The 18051-nt window shown below is 40.0% G+C and overlaps 1 pseudogene; it reads right to left on the reverse strand.

The window, feature by feature from the left end:
• Positions 1-10372: 10372 nt before the first annotated feature.
• LOC116420222 lies at positions 10373-17435 on the reverse strand (annotated as a pseudogene).
• Positions 17436-18051: the final 616 nt, after the last annotated feature.

An 18051-nucleotide genomic window follows, 5' to 3' on the forward strand; every position in this document is an offset into this window, starting at 1 on the left:
AAAATCAGAACAGAAGTGAGTGCAAGGGATAATGTTGTAAAAAAAGATTACCCTGGCATGGGTTCTGGCAATAAAAAGTTATAAAAAATAAATAAATAAATTTTTAAAAATTAAAAAAAAAAGAACTCTTCTTCAGACTTACATGAACTGATGCTAAGTGAAGTGAATGGAACCAAAAGAATAGTGTACACAGCAATAAGACTATGCAATGATCAACCGTGATGGACGTGGCTCTTTTCAAAAAATGAGATGATTCTGGCCAGTTCCAACAGACTTGTGATGGGAAGAGCCATCCGCAACCAGAGAAGGGATTATGGGGACTGAAAGTGGATCACAACATAGTATTTTCACCTTTTTGTTGGTGTTTGCTTTTTTCCTTTGTCATTTTTTTATCTGATTTTTTGTGCAGTGTTATAAATGTGGAAATATAGATAGAAGCACTGCACATATTTAACATATATTGGATGACTTGCTATCTAAGGGGGATGAGGAGAAGGGAAGGAGAAAAATTTGGAATACAAGGTTTTGCACGGGTGAATGTTGAAAACTGTGTTTGCATGTATGATTTCACTTTTTTTTTAGCTTTTTATTTTCAAAATATATGAAGTTTGCCTCATTACTGAAAAGTGCCAAACAAATGAAATAAGGAAAAGTTATCTTGAATATAATTAGGACATTAGAACAAAATAACAAAATCTATGGGATGCTGCTTCTTTCTGCAAAAGGAAAAATATCTTTCCAAACATATTAATCAAAGAAAAAAATAAGGCTCTGAATTATATAACTAAACTTTACCAAATGAGAAAAACAAATTAATCACTCCAAAGCAACAGAAGTGAAAAGTCTGAAAAAGTTTAACAAATGTACAGGAAAAAAATATCACTGAGCTGATAAATGAAGCAGAGCCATTTTTAAAGATCATTAAAATTGAGAAATCATTAGATAATTTGATCCGAGAAACAGAATGATTACTAAGGTCAAAACTGAGGTGAAGGATTCATAACAAAAGGAGAAAAAAATTAAGAAAAATGCCCCAAACTAGCATATCCAATTATAAACCAACAAAATCAAGATGTTAAATAAATGGATGGCTTAATTAGAATGAGGCATACTGGAGAAAGGGGCAGCCTTGAAATATCTAATAGTTGTAAGTCTTTGTCTCTAAGTATTCCTTTTAGACTACTAACTCAAGACCAGTGGCAAATGTGAATTCATGGAGAGACCTGTCTACACTGGTGACATCTCAGGTTTTGATTACCCGCCAAAAATTATTGTCTTAAAAACAGGAATGATCAAACAGAAAAAGAGATGCTATGCAATTCAATGGGGCGGGGGGTAAATACCTTGTGTAAACCACAGATAAAAGTCCCAAAGAAGGGGAAAATTTAGTTTGTCTGAATTTACAACTGAGTCTAGGAAATATTTAAAGCATGAATAATTTCTAGGCTTCTAAAAATGTTCCCAAAAAATGAACTTTAGTAAAGTTCACTTTAGTAAACTCTGATGAGAGAAAAAGATAGCCCTGGTATCTAAATAAAGGTGATGAGGCAGAGAAAGCAAATCAGAGACCAGTATCATTGAAGAATTAAATGATTCTAAAAATGAAGTAAAATAGCAGAAGTTATAATAATATGTTCAATTTGCCTTCCTCGCGACCCTCCCCATTATATGTAGGTTGGATCTATACCAGGAATATAAAAATCAGGAAATATTTTAAAAGTTTAGCATTAACAATAACATTGATAACAAAATATCATATGAATATATCATTTGACACAGTAACAATGCAACAGTGTCAGCAAAGGAATCCCTGGTCTCCTTCTGACCAGCGGTCCAACCTCCTTGCCATCTGGGAGCTGAGCCATCAGGAAGCAGCCCCTCCTGGGCTCTCAGTCACCCCAGAGGCCTATGGCTAGTTTTCTGAGGCACATCCTGCACTGGATGAACTTGCCTTCCCTCTCACTCTGCTGCAACAGCCCTTTCTTGCCGACCTTCTAAGTTGTCACACTATGGTTTTTGGTGGGTTCTGCTGCTCTGTGAATTGTTTTAAGGTGTTATATGTGATGTCATTTGAAAGGAAACTTGGAGATGGAGGAGAGCTCAGGCAAGTCTCTGCCTTTCACTGAAACTCGGGCTCCTCGCCATTCACACTTTTTAAAAAAGGAGGCTGTTTGCTGAGATCTCCCTTTTCTTCTCTTCCTTCATTCAGGCAGATATCAGCCTCTGCTAGTCTCTTCATTCTTGCCTGTCATGCAAAGCAGACCTTGGCAAGGTGAACCTCTCTGTGATGTACCTTTCATCCCATTCTGATTTTTTCCAGCAGATCGCCTCTCGTATCATCCTGGACATCTCATCATCAGTCTCTCTCTGGCTACTTCCCAGCTTTCTACAAATAAGTCTTCGCCTCCCCCGTCCTTAAAACAAAACACCAAACCTCCTTCCTTGACCCTCTGGGCTAGGTATGGTTCTCCTCTCCTTATAAGAAAATATTGAGAAAAATACTATACTCATCACCTGCATGGTATCCTCTCTGACTAGATGCTGAAACTCTCTTGAACTTTGGCTTCAACTCCCTTGTTCACTTGTAACTGCTGTCTTCTAACTTACCTTAATTGCAAAGTGCGATGGTCTTTTTGCACTTCTCATCCTTCTCAGCCTCTCAGCAACCTTGGCCAGTTGATCATTCTCTTCCTCCCAATCCTTCTCCCCAATCATTTCTCATCTGTCTTTTTTGCCAGATCTTCCTCCACATCACACTCACTAACTCTGGGTGCCCCAGAGATCTCTCCCAAGTCCTGTGCCCTTCTCCCTCTCTACTATCTTGTTTTGTGATCTCATCGGCTCCCTAGAGTTCAGTTATCTCAATTCAGGAAAATCCCATATTGACATAGCTAATCCCATCCTCTCCCAAGTTGCAGTCTCAGTTTGCTCTTTATCTGTTGGACTTCTCAAAGCGGGCACCGTGTAAGTATTTTAAACTCAATATACTCATTTGGAAGGATTCCTTATATTCTTTTCCTCCAATTCCTCTCCTCTTCTAACCCTCTCATTCCTGCTAAAGGCACCACTGATCTCCTTGTAACTGGGGCTCACAACGTCAGAGTCCCTTTTCTCTCCTCTTTCCCCCATCCCCCATAGCCAATTTGTTATCAAAGCTTGTTATGTCAGCCTTCTAGTCATGCTCTTTTCCCATCCCTTCATTCAGTCTCTACTCTGAAGCAGGGTCCTAATCAACTCAAGCAATAGTTTTATGGTTGCTTTCCCCGCATTAAGGGCCTCCTACTCCAATCCACCCTCCACTTAATTGCCCAAGAGATTTTCTTCAAGTACAGTTCTGAGTTTCTGTCATCCCTCCATTCAGTAAACTCCAGTGGCATTTCAAGACCCTCAGAACCTAGTATCTACCTTCTTTTCCAGTCTTCTTGAAGAATTTTACACCTTCACCTACTCCATGATGCAGCCAGACTTGTCTACTTGCAATTCTCTGAACTTGATGCTCCATCTCCCATCCCTGCCTCTGCATTAGATGCCCCCTTGCCAGGGATGCTCTGTTCTCTCACCTCTGCTTTTCATTTTGCAACTTCTTTCAAGCGCCAGATCAAATCCCGTCTTCTGTGGATCTCTCTGTCATTCTCACTGCTAGTGTCTTCCCTGAGACCTTTTTTTAAATTTACAGTGTATAAACCATAGACGTAGTTTTTAAGACATTGTCTCTATCATGATGATGTGAGCTAGCTGAAGGGAAGGAGCATGTTTATCTCTTGTAGTCAGCACAAGGCCCGGACAGAGAAAGTCCTTAAATAATGCTTATTGACTGACTGACAGGGCAAATGCTAAAGCTAAAGGCTGGAGTTCTTCCATCTCTGGAAGGCTTGCCATTGATAATTTCTAGTCACACCTAAGCAGTGTGACTCGCCACGTCACCATGGCCTACACAACTCAGCCCAGACCTCCCAAAGATGACAGGATCTGTACTATCAGGTGATTTCCCTGGAGGGAAGTATGAAGGGAACATAATTGGTAGGGTATCCCATGGGAGGTTGTGCTTTTTCATGCCAGGCAGGTGTGGATGGGGACTGGGAGGCTTAGAGTTCATGGGAAGAAACGGAGGAAATCACTCCACTCCCCGTAGCCCTAGTGAAAGGTTCCAGGAGGTCCAAGGCCCCTTTCCAGAGGTGTAGGAGCAAGATGAGGGGGAAGGGGGCATCGTTGGAAAACGTCAAAGTTAAAAGGAGAGGCCATTCTTCCTGTTTGTGATCAATAATGTGACACAGATATCAGTTGCAGGCATGCTATTCCAGTTGTGTTCAACTGTTTTTAAACATTTTTTTTATTTTTTTGAAGAACAAAGTTAACAGATCTTACACAAAGCATATGTTTCCTTACAAACGGCAAAAAAAGTGTAGCAGTGTACAAACTATTACTTACAGCTTATCCTTTTACTTCTGATATCTGAACTTTGGAACCTAGCAAGTGAACTTCTGGATCTGTTCTGATTATCTATCCCTCTGCCATTCTTGTCATTGAAAAAGTTTTTTGGTTGTTTTTGGCATCACAGTATTTAGTCTCCCTCAGGTAACGGGTTGTGGATGGGGCTGTACAGGTGTTTTATTGGGAAGGTGCACCGAAAGACAGGAAAGTACCAAGAGGATCATTTTGCAAAATCAATTTCCCAATTAATGATGGAAGCACAAGAAACAAATTTAGATAAAAACCACGAAGGCAGGATTGGCCCAACAACACACAGAAGAGAACGGGGGAGGTATTATGACAAAGACATGATTGAAACAGACTTGTATTACTCTGGGACCTTATTTGTACTATCGCTGGCAGGGGAAGGACCCCATCTGAACTCCCATTTCTCTGTATCTGATGCACCGTGTGAAGAAATAGAAATAAACCCAAGCTTCAGAATACCACATTGTCAAAATAGGAGATCAAAGAACTTTAAAAGGTAAGCATCCCCACAGAAACAGAAGAGACTGAGTATATTAAGAATAAGGGAGCCCATCACCTTTTGTGTCACATAAGAGAGTTGGAGAAAGGCCCCAAGTAGACCGGCTGAAATTCTTCTGGCAGATGTTTGGCAAAATATGAACAAATCACATAGGATTTGAAGGCACGGATGGACTGTGAGTGGTGATCAAATGGAGGGAAGACCCCTATCGATGAGAAATACAGACAGCAGAATAAGGTGAGTGGGTATCACTTGGCCCACAGGAGTCAGATAGTAAAACTAGTGAGTTGATGCCTACATATATCTTAGACGAGCCTTGAATATACACAAAGATCTATACCTGGAGGTGTATAGGAGGAAAAAGAGTACAGGGGACAATGTATGTAGGAAATGGGGAAGTACATGAAATGATCTCAAGATACTCCACCATAAAAAGGTCCCTTTTCAACTCCAGCGTTCTCTTGGAGCTAAATGTCTGCACATAGTAGAGATCCGTGAATAACAGACGATTCAGGTCCCAGGTGGCTGCAAAGGTGATGAAGATGAGCTGTGGCATGGAGAAGCAGGCTAAGCACAGGACCATCGATGATCTGCCTACAAGAACTGATGGAAAAGGCACCATTAAAGATGTATGTGATCAGAAAACACGGTGGGCTGCTCACACCATGGGTGGGAGGGCTGACACACCGGTACCTACAAAATACTAAAAGACAGACAATATATCCTACAAGGGTCCTGTGCTTTGTGAAGGATGTGGAAAAGAAATGTACAGAATAAGCTCATGTGGATGGGTCCTGGGCCTTTTGAGTACAGGGGAAGGGAAGGAATACTCTCACTGAGGAGATCTCATTTTTCCTGGAACATAAAAATCACCTATTTATAAATTCTGGGAGAAGAGGAATTGTCTCTCCCACCGTTGCACCTTTCTTTCTCCATGCCCAGCACTGGGCTTGCACACACATTAGGTACTTCAGAAATGCTAGCCTGGGTTGCAGGATGTTTATGCTATTGCCAGGTGTGCATTAATAGCGAAGGACCGAAGACTTTGGTGAGCTTTTTGAAAACTGTGTCAAGATTGATCTGACTTTAACTTTCTCTAACCGGGCATTACCAGTGTCTGGCTGTGTCCACACACATGAAATCAAAAGACTTTTACTGATTAAGAAGTTATTTCTGAGTTTTGGAGCTTGTAACAACTTTTCTCTGCTGCTGACTTCCCACACTGACACCTGATAAATTAGTGATAGGAGAGAAGGTTATACTCTCTGCTATTTTGGGACACCGTGACTCACATCATGAATCATACTCTAGCGCTCCCTAATGAGAGATCAATAATGTTTGCAGAGAGAGACCCTACAGTATTCTATAAATAATGAGAGGTTAGGGTAAAGTGCAGTAGACAACAGCCTAATCATATTTCTAGCTGAGGAGTTTTGCTTTGCTTTTTCTCCCTAAATCATACTTTGAATATGATAAATGCACTGAGATAGAAATTCCTAACAAATACCATAATTTCTCATTCAGGTGCACGTTAGAAATTAGATGCAGTTACTTACCATTGTTAAGGCTCTCACTCCTTTAATTATCCTACTTTTTTCTCATTTGTCTTTTCCCAGGAGATCTGCATCTGAAACCCAAATAAAAGTGTAGATATTTTGATTACATTAAAATAACAATTTCTGGATTCTAACATGGAATGTATTTTATTTTCTTAAGGTCCTTACAAATAGGCTGTCTTTCTATGCAGCGAATGCATGCCAACAATCCTGGATGTCATCTTGTCATTGGTGGTAGTTTCTATGACCCTGATAGGCGACTCGTGCTAGTAGAAGTCATTGGAAATGGCAGGCAGGAAGCATCCATTCTGAAACTCACTCTGGCACCAGTGGTCTCTAAGAATACCGGACGAGGCACTCACTTCTTCTGTCCTAGATGTAATTTCTCATCTAATAAACAGAAAGAAAAAAAAAAAAGATTTGGTTTGCATTAGATCAGATGTTGTGAATCATGAAACTCTTTTATATAATAGGTCCTTCTGGCTGGCTGTGGGAACTGACAGATCTCTTTTCAGAGTAAACTTCAAATAATGGAAAGAAATACTAATACAATTGGTTGTTAATGAAAACAAGGATAAAAAGAAAAAGCTGGAAGGACTTAGATGAACTGATGCTGAATTCAGTGAGCAGAACCAGGAGAACATTGTACACAGTAATAGCAACTTATGTGATGATCAACTAGGATAGACTTAGCTCTTCTCAGCAATGCAATGATCCATGATGATTCCAAAGGACGTAAGACAGAAAACGCTGACCGTATCCAGAGAAAGAACTATGGAGTCTAAAGGCACTTTTTGTGATTTTTGTGTTTTTCCCTTTTATTCTGAGACTTCTTTCAGACTAATGTGGAAACATTTTAAACATGATTGAACATATCTTATCTCAGATTGCTTGCTGTCTTGGGAGCAGGAAGGGTTGGGAGGGACCTCAATATCTTACAAAGATGAATGCTGAAAATCATTTTTATGTATAATTGAAAATAAGATAAAATATTAATTAAAAAACAAAAATCAAAAATAAAAGAGACATGATGATGAAAAAAGAAAATAAGGATGTAACATTTTCTCATTCAAGTTTCCAGAATCCCTGAAATCTGCCCCAGTATTAGGCTAAAAACACCTACACTAAGTTAGTGTTATCATTCTCTTCAGTTCTGATATTCACCAAACAAGGTTAACTCTTGCTTCTGTGGGTTTATTTTCATTATCATATGAGAACAGCAAAACTTTACTTATTGCTCAAAAACTTACAATTGGAACCAATAGAAGAAATGGCTAGTAAGATCCAACCTTTAATCACCGGGTTTTTAATAAAACTGCAAAGGCCCAGCCCACATGAGTGCAAAGAACAGAGGCATTTCTAGATCAAATGATAGACCCTCAATATCCTCTTGATGAAGAGGGGGAAAAACAAAAACAAAACAAAACAAAAAAATTCTAATCAAGGTCTTTCCTGGCTAGTCTAGAAAAAAATTTCAGGAAACTTGCTTTCATTTTGTCACAGTCTTGCTGCTAAATGAACACTCTTGTGACAAGAATTTTTGTCCTTTAGTTAAAGATGCTATTCATAGATGGAAAACCATGGATGAAAATACAGGCAATCTCGTGCCACTATTCCACTTAATAGCTCTCTAATTGTAATATTTAATTGCCCAGCATGCTATTTTAAGGTGACAAATGATGCAAAACTAGCATAGTGGGAAATAAAGCCCTAAAAATAAAAACCCAACCCAAATCTACCTGAGTCTAGTATTGGTGAGTTACACTAATTCAGAGAATTCTCAAAGAAGCACTGGGAACATCTAGTTTTTCCAGTCAAAAGGAGACCAGAACAGCCCTTTCCCAAATTTTCCATCTGTGACTGATTACAAAGCTACTGCACTGGGTTGTGCCTAAAACGTTAGAGCAACTGAGTTTTCTTGGCTAGAGTGAGTTCTCTACTTTTGCCCATTTGAGTAGGTAGGAAGAACAGGATGTAGAGTGTGATGAAGTAGAAGTTTAGCTATTTTTTTCAAAATTAAGTTTATGACATAGAATATTACATTTAAAAGTCAAAGGTCAGGTGGATAGAGAACTGGGAGATGGAAGCCATTCAGTCCAACACCCTTCATTTAAAGATGAAAGAAATGAATTGACTTGCCTAAGATCACACAGGTAGGAAAAAATATGTGTGGAGAACTTTCAGTAGCTCACTGAGGAATGGCAGTTACCTAGAAAACTTTTCATTCCTGATTTCTCAAACTTCTTCACAATCAGCAATTCAGGGCCAGGAGGGACCTTAGAGATTACCTCATCCAAACCTATCATGTAACAGAAGAGGCCTGAGAGGTCAAGGGGCTTCCTTAAGCTTATGATGCATTAAGCTCTAGAAATGGTATTCAAATGAGAATCTAGGGCTTTCAGTTTGAGCTCAGCTTCCTGTTTCACTGCCCCATGCTGTATCCCTCAAAGACTGTGTGTGTGTGTCACCAGAATGCCAACTGTCCCATCCTCTCAACAAGAAGAAGTTGCACTCACATCTTCAGTTGCAGAACAGGCTCATCCTTGGATAAATGTAGCCTTTTTTGGTATTGACTTGTATTTTTTTGAAGAGAGGCAGCATAATACTGTGAATTCCTTACTACACAGGTATAAAAAAGATGGCTCTACAAGCCCATAATACTACGTGCTCCAAACCAGACTGAAAAGTACTTGGAGAATAATGAACAAAATGAGTAACAATACAAAAAACATAGATAATGTGACATTTTAAAGCTAAATCAATATGAAGCCCACACAGATCATCATGTACTAAATTGTGGCCTGTTTCTATTTGAGTTCAAGCCGGGTTATAGTCCATTCACCTCTAATTTGAGTTAGATTTGTGTTTTTCAATATCTCTGTCTAGCATTTAAAAAAAACTGTCCTTATTCCTCTTTTAAGTAAATACTTTGTCCCTATGATTGCTATTAAACTACTATGCTGCAATCCTATTTCCCCAGACCCTTCCCTCCTTTCTTTCCTTTGCATTTGTCAAATCTCCTCTTCGGTTTTTCCAAAATTAAAATTTATCTTCTAAATAGCTAACTCAAAATTCTTCTCCTCCCTTTCAACTTCTGTTATCTTCTTTCTTCTGCACTGTTTTCTAAGTTTTGCTTTGTATCGTTCCTCTCAGTAATTATCTTCCCTTCCTATCTGTTCTGAAATCGATACAAGATTCCTGTATCTCTTTGGATTCCTGATACAGTTAAAGTTTCTTATGTCTCTGGATTGAGCTCATTTTTCTAACCAATTCCTCCATTAATACTTTTTATAGGGCTTGACCTGGCATTTTTTTGATTGTCCTTCCATCTTAGAACTATCAGTTCATGAGAAAAACATGGTAGATAGGATGCCTCATACTGCCCCCTGGGAGACATTATGCTATGTCCCAAACTGTCTGATCCAATAAGGAGCCTTGGCCTTTCCACTGATGGGGCCTTCTCTTCAGTACTCATGTTCCTTCTCAACCTTCTGGGTACCAGATGCTGCCAAGAGTTTGCAAATCCCATCGCCTGGCTCGGGTTATTATTCATGCAGGCATAATGGTCTCTCATAATGCACTAATTCTCCCCCAATTTAACACATCGTGAGATCCTTCATTTCTTACCATAGTCATATACTTCTTTCCCTATGGGAGGGCCTTCCCCAAGGCCCTTGCAGGACTGAGACCCCTTATTTCATTTCTCCATTTCAATCCCATTCCCATTCTCCTACAGTCCATCGTGTTGATCACAAGCTTTTGGATATTTTCCCACTGACCTGATAAAGGTATCCCACCCATTTGTGTCTATGTTCCTTGGCCTCCTCCCACTACAATTCCATCCCATAAAATAAAATGATTCACCTGTACTGAGGGGTTCGGTCTGCTGGTCTTCAGTTCTGCTCCTCCGCTGTCACTTCCACTTCTTGCCATCTCTGCTCCAAGTTTTGTCTTCTCATGGCCTTTATGAAACTCTAGATCTTTTTTGGTGTGGTAGCTAGCGATCCTACAGGTCGGTCTTTCTCTTTCTAATGCACTAAACTCTAAAGGTAGGCTAATTCATTTCATAATCCTATTCTAGACTAAGTTTGATTTTGGAAGGCGGATAGGAATATCTCAAATGTCTCCCTCTTACTCTTTCTCTTTTTGGTGCTGGCTACTATCCGGTTTGTATGGCCTAATATTTTTGATTGTAGATGGAGATTTTTTTTTCAGAAAAAAAAACTATTTCATTGTCTTCTGTAGTTTGTAATGGATATGAATACTTGCTTTGCTTTACATTTAAAGTTCTTTTTCCTGCTTACATGTTGCATTTGTAGTCAGTATTAGGACTATTCATTTTAAACACAGTACACCTGGATTTTTTTTTCTGTTGAAGTGAACTGTGAATGCTTTTGATTGATGCTTGCTTTTCAGTGTTAAAAATTTCTGGGTGGCTTTCCTACATTATTTCCTACACTAAGATGATCAGCTTTTGTAGTTTTTCATGTTATTCTGAGAGTCTTTGAGCTTTAAATTATCTCTATTCAAGGTCAATGGTTTTCCTTTATAGAGACCGTATTATTTTAACTTCTTTGCACCTAATGCTTGCGTTGTCAGTTTTTTCCCCTTCAGTGTTATCGTGAGCCAAACATGTTCATGTCTCATGTCTTTGGAGATGCTTTCTATGAATAATGACATTTTTGTTAAGTGAATTTTTATTTTACATAATCATCTTTCAAATCTTCTCTTATGGATGGATTTCCTCCCTTTTTTGAACCGTTTGGGAATCTCTTACTGTTCATGTTGCCTTTGGATTGTACAGGCCTCCAGTAGTTTTTATCAGGTATTATTTCATTTCTCTTTTTTAAATCAGGTATAATTTCATTTCTTTTTGATGAGTTAGTATTCATTTGTTTTTTATCCAATTTTAGAATCTTCTCTTTGGAGTTGGTTATTAGGGTTTTAATGACCTTTATACCTCTTGATATCGTATTTGTGTCTTAAAAATGTCTTTATCAGTCACTTTCTTATCCTTCTTTTTTTAATGGTGGGTATACTGCTTGGGCTGGACTGTAAAACTAGGTCAACCTCACCCCAAGGTGAGGGATTTAACGTTCAAAAGTCCTTACCCTCGGCAGCTTCTGGGTGGGGGGGGGGGGCAAGATAAGTTTCTTCTTAAAAGAAAGAGTTGGAATATGTGATTTTTAAGTCTCTTTCAGGTCTTTTTAGTGGGGGTGCAACTGTGTGTTTGGGGATGAAGGGGGCTCGAGATTTTATTGGCTCCCCGTTGAAAACTACAATAAAAAGGAGACTATGACAAGGGTCCACGTTTATGCTCAAAAACCAGACACAGCTCAGATCCAAGGACAAGTATAATGAACTACATAACTAGAAAAACTGAGTTTTGACTTCAGGTCTGCAGCATTAAGATTTCTTTTGAAGGGAGGCGGGAAAAAAAAGTTAAAGGAGGTTCAGTGATGTTCACAAAACAGGACTGAGTGAAAAATGTTTTACGTCATTGAAATTGTACCAAGATTCAGTCCCTACATCCTGACACCACCTGCCCTTCAATGTGCAGACCCCACTGATCAATGGAAGGATTAGTCATCCAGAGTAGGCAGCCAGAATGACATGTTAGAACATGCACTGGCAAAGGTCATGAATTTAGGATTGAACTGCAAGCAGGTTATGGGATTTGTATGTTTCCCATCTAACAGAGCCACCTTAAATCCAGTTTCTGCATTCCAGACATGGATCTTACCATCTTCAGAGCCAATCATAATAAACTGAGAGTCTGGAGTGAAGGAAGCCTCCAGTGGGAGACCTTGGCTGTTGTTAAAGCCTGAAAGGGTATGTATCCCTAGGCCATTAAAGGCATCAATCAAGCGGATAACGTGGCCATTGGTAGATAAGAGGATGAATTTGCCATCCTTGCTGAACTTTAATCCTGTCCACTCACAGGTATTTTCTTGTTGCATTCTGAAGGTTGCAAATGGCCCTCTATCAAAAGAGCGGAGATCATAAAGTTTAACCATCTCAGAATTGATCCCGACTGCAAAAATTAATCCTTCTGGGTCAAAAGAACAAACTGGCTTTCCCTGGAGATGCATTAAGCCCTGGCAGTTAGGAGATCGGAGATCCCAGAGTCTGATGGTTTTATCCACAGACCCAGAAAGAAAAGTATTGTCTACTGGTGACATGGATAAGGCCACGACACTCTTGTGGTGCCCAGGGAAGTATCTAATGTATTTGTTCTCATTCACAGCCAGGTATCTGATGGTATCATCTATTTTGCTACAGCTATATACTACAGTGTCTTCTTCCCTTGTATATCTGATTATGTCTACCCCGTATTTCTTACTGTAGAGCGTTCTCTTTGGCTTGCCCTCCTGACAGTCATACACGATGATAACGTCATCGGTGCTGCTTGAGACGACGGTCTCGCCGGTGGGGCTGAAATCAAAGCTCTTGATTTTGTCTGTGTTCTCGCGGAAGACCTTGGCTACTCGAAAGCTCCGTATGACAACGTCTGTCAGCTTCATGGTTCTGGAATCCTGGATGCAAGAAGAAGACCTTGGAGTTAGAGGAAAAAGCTGGCTAGAGCACTTGGTGGTAAAGGAGCAGAATAGCCTAGGAGCAGTAGAAGGGTGAGCAATGTGGCTAGTAAGCACTAGGGCCTAGGGCTCTGATGGAGCTGTCCCTTATTGGCTTCCAAACCACAGTCGAATTTTTCTTGACAATTTCAACTTCAGAAAGTAATTAAGAAAATGTTACTAATACAAAATGAACTTAAAAGTATGTTCTGAAAATGTTAATAAGGCAGAGTCTGATATATAACTTTATGGAGCTAAATGTAAACCATTTACAAGTATAAGGGCTCTGTGAGGTCAATGAAATAGACCAGGGGCTGTGAAACTGCTAGCAAGAGGGGGGAGGTGATAATAAAGTAGAAGGTCATGAGGCAGGGAAGGAAGAGTAGGGAGCATCAGGTGAAGAGGAGAAACCACGATCAGTTTCTTTGCAGGGAAGGATGAGGGAACATCAGGGGGGAAGGGGCATTAGCAATTTTGAGGCAGGGAAGGATGAGGTGGTGGAAGGATGGAATAGGCCCAAAGGAGTGAGGTGAGGTAAAATGAGAGTAGGATGAGGGAGAAGGAAAGGAGAATGGGACAATAGAAGAAAGGGATGAAGGGGGGAGTGAAGGAAATGGAGAAGGGGGCAGGGAAAGGTAGAGGAGGAAAATGATAGCAGAGGAAGTTGAAAAAAAAAAAGATGGACCATAGTGGTTCATGGGAAACTATCTGCTAATTCTAATTTATGATTTTTTACCCTCTGGAGAAACTGATTTGCTCAGTTTGTGACATCATAATTATTGCTAAACCACTGTTTTGGAAGCTTTTAGACTTTTAAAAAATTTAAGTTAAAACCTCATTGTTCATCAGCACAGGAAGTCTGACATACAATCAGAATTATGACTTCTAAAGTCCTTAAGAAAGAAGAACTGACTCCAAGGAAGCTTACCAAAAATCACATCACAAAATAGAGACCTAAATAAGTCTTAGAGAAGATGGAAAAGAATTCACTAGAGAATTAGTTTTCAAAGCAAAACAGTAAAGGAGGCAAAATGGTGGTGCGATGTTTAAAGCAATGGATTTTGTGCCAAAAGATGCAGGTTTGAGGGACAGCTAGATGGTCCAGTGGGTAGAGCACAGGCCCTGGATCAGGAGGACCTAAATTCAAACCCAGCCTCGGATCCTTGAGAAATCAGGGAAGAAGCCAAAAAGGGACCGGGGAGGATAGAGAGGAGCAAAACACAGTAGAGTAATGGGAATAAATATGCAATAAATGCCTACTGCATGTCAAGCACTGCATTAAGCACTTCAAGAAACACTTTTCTAACTTGATTCCTACGACAATGCTCTTATTGAGGACCATTGTACAGCTGAGCAAACTGAGATAGGACAAGATTCCACAAAAAGTGAGCATCTGGGGCCACATTTGAACTCAGTTCTTCCCAACTCCAGTCTTGGAGCTTGGACCACTATGGCCTAGGGGTAGGAAAAAGGGAGTAAAGCAATGGGAAACGTGGGCAGAAGAAACGGGAAAGGGTATAGAAAACAAGAAGAAAGGAAAAAAAGAAATAGGATGAAGGAGGAATGAGGAGGGGGGGATGAGGTGAACAGAGACCCATAAGATTTGAGGTGGGGAAAGGAGAAAAGGAGGGGCATGGAGAACAGACCTTGGCCTAATATACAGGACTGACCACATGGGTCGAGGAGAGTGAGGAAACGGGGCGGGGTGTAGGGGGACGGAGGGGGTTGACTTACCACACTTGGCAAGACAGGTAAGAATATGACAGAACGTCAGGGCGTCTGGGTGTTGACCTCTATGGTCTTCTCCTCTAAGCTCGATCAGATGGTCTCCACCAGCTCCGACTTCAACTCAACTCCGACTTCAACTCCGACTTCAACTCCGACTTCAACTCCGACAACAGCGGCAACTGCGACTGTGGCGCAGGTCTCCCACAGTATTGGCTGACTGCTGCTACCGAAGAAGGACCATAGCAACTAGGTGCATTGTGGGAAAGGGAGAAAAACCTCTGTGAGGGGAGGAGCCTCCTTACACTATCCAATGCAACTAAATCATGGGAATAGTGGGAGTTGCCTCCTCAAAAGTACCCAATCCAATGAAAGCCGGATTGGGGAAAGATGGATTGGAGAAAGATGGGTTGGGGGTAGGGGGTGTAGTGACTCCCCACAGAGCTAGGTACATTGTGGGAAAAGGGGGTAAAATATGTATGAAGAAAAGGCCTGAGAGAAAAAGTGGGAGGAAAAGGCCCAAGAGAAAGGGCTGTTGAGTATATGTACAAGAGAGGAGTCGGAAAGAAATGGCATTAAGAACTGATCTGGAAGCTGGAAAAAAAAAAAAAAAAAGATGAACCATACATAGCAGTTCATGGGAAACCCTCTACTAATTCTAATTTATGATTTTTTCCCCTGTGGAGAAAATAGTTTGCTCAATTTGTGACATAATTATTGCTAAACCACTGTTTTTTGAAGTTTTCAAAAATTTAGTTAAAATCACATCTTTCATTGGCATAGGAAATCAGCACATATAACTCAAATTCTGACATACACTCAGAGTCATGACTTAGAAGGCCCATAAGAAAGAAGAACCGGCTCTAAGGGAGCTTACCAAAAAAATCACAACAGAAAACAGAGATGGAAATAAGCCCTGGAGGTGATTTCAAAGAAGTCACTGGATAATTAGTTTGCAAATCAAAACAGTAATGGAGACAAAATGGTGGAATGTTCAGAGCAGTGGATTTTGTGCCAAAAGATGGAGGTTTGAGGGGCACCAGGGAAAGAATTTAACTATCTTGGAAGTCCTCACTTTCATCCCATGTATAAAGAAAAAACTGGACACCCATAAGATCCCATCTGGCTTTAAATCCTATGATACTTTCTTATATTCTTTCCAGGTGGGAGAATCTATGATTTCTGTGAACATTTAAGATGAAGTCAATTGAGTTGTTTTAAAGGGATATGATATTAAGGGAAAGATTCCTGGGCAAGGAGACTTTGGAAATGCTCCTTCAAAAAGGGCACAGGAGGAAGAGATGGGCTCTGTCTGGCCCGGGGTCAAAAAGAACAGAGTTCAAACCCAGCCTCATACACTTACTAGCTCTGTGACCCTGGGCAAGTAACTTAATTCTGTTTGCCTGAGTTTTCTCATCTGTTTAATGAGATGACAAAGAACAGGACAAAGAGATCCGGTATTTTTGCCAAGATGAGCCCAAGTTGGGTCACAAAGTCGTAGACATAACTGAAACCACTGAACAACAACAACAGATGAGACAAGTTAAAATTAGCACAGCCGAGCTGACAATTTCAGAAACTAATAGCTTTACAGAGTTCATAAGTTCAATACACTGCAACTTTAATAATGTAAAAGAAAAGCAGACTCATGTGGTACTTGCAATTTCATGTACTACCTTCTTTTTCATTTCATCTATGGAAATGCCTTTTATTCAGTGCCAAATTCATAATCAACCTATTGAGAAGAATTTCAACAAATCGACTGAATTAGAAAATCTCCTCAGACAACCACCCCTTTAAAAAGTGAAAAAGCCTGATACTTGTGGTGCATCCACTCCAGGAGAAAGGAGCCACAGTGACTACCTAAAAGAAGGCATTCCCTTTCATTACCCTTTGCAAAGATTTTAAAAAGAGTTTCCTCTCTCTGCCTCTGCTTCTCTCTGTCACTGTTTCTGTCTCTTTCTGTGTCTCTCTCTGGCTGCCAGTCTCTCTCTCTCTGTTTCTCTCTGTCTCTGTATGCCTTTGTGTCTGTCCCTATCTCTCTCTCTCCCCCCTCAATCTCTCCTTCCCCCCGTATTGAACAAGATCAGAAGTCTATACCCTTGATCCTTCATCATTCCTTTAGTTAAACCTACACAGAGAATGAACCATTAATACCTGCTCAACCCTGTGTTTACTGTATAAAGAAAACAACAACTTAAGCAAAACAGTTATTATGCCATTTAAGAGACAAATTCCCCCTCAATTCTTTAGCCATCCGACACCATTTCTTTGCCTCACAGAGGAACTCTGGATATTCGGGCCAAACCCGATTTGAAATGTGAAAATTTGACCAGATTATAAGAAAGCTAAAATTATTCACATTTAACTTTGCAGACACACATGTCTAGTATCTACAACTCTGTCAATTCACCTGAGTCTCCCAATATCAAATCACCAATGTTGATGCCTTTTTCTCTACAGCTTCAGTTCCCTCCATCCCCTTACCAAAAATCATGCCGATGCCATCCCAGTTGAGATCTTCATCCCCTCCTTCCTGGACCACTGCAAAAGGCTTCTAGCAGGATTGCCTTCTTTCAATCAGTTCTTGGCAAAATTCTAGAGAGCATTATGAAGGGGATGGTTAGCAGACAACTGTAAAAAAAAAAGAAACAATTGTCACAATAAAAGGAAATGCATTGCTTCATCAAGGACAGGTCACATAAGATTCATTTTACTTCTTTTTGAGCAAAGATACTCAAGCTGAAATTTGCCACAATTCTTTAAAAAAAGTTTAATAAAATCTCTCATGATATTTCTGCAGAAAAGATAAATTTAGTTTAGCCTGTTAAGGGCCACCCCGATGAGTGGGCTTCAACCCTTTCTTGGGATATCATTTTCACTCCCAACATTCAGAAAAAAAATTGCCCTTAAGAATTATCAGCTGCCCCAGTTTATTTTTTCTCCAATGCCATCCTTATCCTGGCTGAAAAATATATACACAAACCAGTTCTTTATATAATTGGGAAGCTCAACTCATTCCCAAATGAGTCTCTTCTCTAGAAATCTCAAGAGGGGCTCCCTCGGGCTTCACTTAAAGACCTTGAACCCACCAGGTTTCTTAAGGCAGTTTGGGGATAGTTCTGATTGTTTAGAAGTTTTCCCTGACATCATTTCTGATCATTATGCATCTTAGTTCATTAAATAGCTATAATATATAATAATACAATAACAAACAATAATATAATAAACATATAAT

This window comes from Sarcophilus harrisii, chromosome X, assembly GCF_902635505.1.
Source record: "Sarcophilus harrisii chromosome X, mSarHar1.11, whole genome shotgun sequence".
Classification (NCBI taxonomy): Eukaryota; Metazoa; Chordata; class Mammalia; order Dasyuromorphia; family Dasyuridae; genus Sarcophilus; species Sarcophilus harrisii.